Raw genomic sequence first — 2586 nt, 5'->3', positions numbered from 1 at the left:
TATCTAAATTAAAATAATCTGGCTAAGGTAATCCCTACCTTCTTAGGGAGAATAAACATGGAGGTGAGTCGAAAGACGGTGAGCCCATTGTTGAAATAGCCAAATGCCTCGTCATCTAATTAGTGACGCGCATGAATGGATTAACGAGATTCCCACTGTCCCTATCTACTATCCAGCGAAACCACAGCCAAGGGAACGGGCCTGGCAAAAACAGCGGGGAAAGAAGACCCTGTTGAGCTTGACTCTAGTCTGACTCTGTGTAGCATAAGTGGGAGGTCGCTCGCGGCCGCCGATGAAATACTACTACTTTCATCGTTTCTTTATTTACTCGGTGAAGCGGAGAACGAACCGTAAGGTTTACCTTTCTAGCACTAAGCGCCGGGTTCTCGTGGCTCGGCGCGATCCGCTCCGAGGACAGTGTCAGGCGGGGAGTTTGACTGGGGCGGTACATCTGTCAAAAGGTAACGCAGGTGTCCTAAGCCGAGCTCAGCGAGGACAGAAACCTCGCGTAGAGCAAAAGGGAAAATGCTGGCTTGATCTTGATTTTCAGTATGAATACGGACCGCGAAAGCGGGGCCTATCGATCCTTTTGACTTTAAGAGTTTTAATCAAGAGGTGTCAGAAAAGTTACCACAAGGAAAACTGGCTTGTGGCGGCCAAGCGTTCATAGCGACGTCGCTTTTTGATCCTTCGATGTCGGCTCTTCCTATCATTGCGAAGCAGAATTCGCCAAACGTTGGATTGTTCACCCACTAATAGGGAACGTGAGCTGGGTTTAGACCGTCGTGAGACAAGTTAGTTTTACCCTACTGTTGACTCGTCGTTGCGATAGTAATCCTGCTCAGTACGAGAGGAACCGCAGGTTCGGACACTTGGTACATGTGCTTGGTCGAGCGGCCAGTGGGGCGAAGCTACCATCCGTGGGATTATGACTGAACGCCTCTAAGTCAGAATCCCGTCTAGTCGCTGCAACGATATCGTTCGTGCCTTTTGCGTTTGTTGGCTACGCTAGTCGAGACGCGCTTTACGCGTCGGTCTCGGCGAAAAAGCCTCCTTAACGAAAGCGCTACAAAGATTGCAGAGTTCGCGGCTTTGGCTTTTAGATTCTCACCTTCCGAGAAACGTAATGGCACCAAATTGTCCGTAGACGACCTTGGTACCGGTACTTAAATGAACAGCCACCATACTGCGATTTATTGAAACTCATCCCTTGACTGGAGGGTTTGTAACCTCGTGTGGGGGTTTCCAAACAACCGTTTTCTTATTTTTTTATACACAAGTTCCTTAACTACGGTATCCTTATTCATAGATTATAACGTTTTTAAATCTTTTTTTTTGTATGCCCACAAACTACGGGAGGTTTTTAATTTTCTTTTGTAAAGAAAATGATGATAATAATAATAAGTTGTGGAGTTTCGTTAATAGGTTCGCTGGCGTCACTTTTTTCATTAAAGTGACATTTCTCTACCTTCAACCACCTAATTCCTCCCCTGGACTGGGTAACCCGATGAACCTTCTTCGTGATAGGGAGAGGGGCTTGTAATTGTCCCCCTTGAACGAGAAATTCCCAGCAAGCGCGAGTCATAAGCTCGTGTTGATAACGTCCCTGCCCTTTTGTACACACCGCCCGTCGCTACTACCGATTGAATGATTAAGTGAGGTCTTCGGACTGGTGCTCGGAGCGGCTTTCGGGTCGCACCGACACACCGGAAAGATGACCAAACTTGATCATTTAGAGGAAGTATAAAAGTCGTAACAAGGTTTCCGTAGGTGAACCTGCAGAAGGATCATTATCGAAAAATTGCGGTTCCGAAAAGGTTTAACCGGCGCCATTATATGGGTACGAGTTTCTATTAAAAAGGAGTTACTCGGCGAAAAACTTTTCAAAATCTTTTTAATCTTCTCAGGAAGAAGGGTTTCGTCGCCGTAAAGGCCTGTCCAGACTGACACATTTTGCGCGTTCGCATCTTCGGTTCGCTTGTTTGCAACATCGCTTTACTGTCCAAATTGGGTTTTCGCTACTTTAAGTCCTTACCTCGCGAAGATGCAAATTTCTTGCGACTAGGCCAAGAATTTCGCACCTTCGCGAGAAAAGCACCAATCACAGACAAGAGGAAGGGTGGGGTGTGTGTAGGGTGCCGATTAATATTGTTTTGATCACTTTTTCACAATGGCGGAAACAGCGTGCAGCTGAGTCGAGTCACTATTAATAAATATGGTGATCGTAGATGGCGCATTGATTTCTCAAATTTCATTGGCTCTCAGAATAGGAAAAGCAAAATATTTGCGTGTATCTGAACAGTAGGACAAATATTTTTCATGTACTGTTACGAAGATGCGAATAAACGAAGGCGCGAACATGCGAGTGCGAGCTCAATGTGGACAAAGCTTAAAGAACGTTTCGTCGCGTTCTTTACCCGAAACTCCCACCGGCAAGGGTTCGACGGTAATTCCATACACGACCTACCGACGATGCGATTTCGTTCGCGACATAACATTGCCTTCACGACAGGAGAGGCGCCGTAAACTTTTCTTACGGCGTCAACGAGTGATTAACGGGTGTACAGACCGAAGTTTGGATTTACC

At 46.4% G+C, this 2586-nt stretch overlaps 1 pseudogene; it reads left to right on the top strand.

Moving 5' to 3' along the window:
- The first annotated feature begins 205 nt into the window (after positions 1–205).
- LOC149662109 (large subunit ribosomal RNA) lies at positions 206–1225 on the top strand (annotated as a pseudogene).
- Positions 1226–2586: the final 1361 nt, after the last annotated feature.

This window comes from Phalangium opilio, unplaced genomic scaffold, assembly GCF_054372755.1.
Source record: "Phalangium opilio isolate 3A_F unplaced genomic scaffold, DU_Popi_V2 ptg000063l_1, whole genome shotgun sequence".
Lineage (NCBI taxonomy): Eukaryota > Metazoa > Arthropoda > Arachnida > Opiliones > Phalangiidae > Phalangium > Phalangium opilio.
The sequence above is the reverse complement of the archived record's forward strand: the minus strand, read 5'-3'. Positions and strand labels throughout refer to the sequence as shown.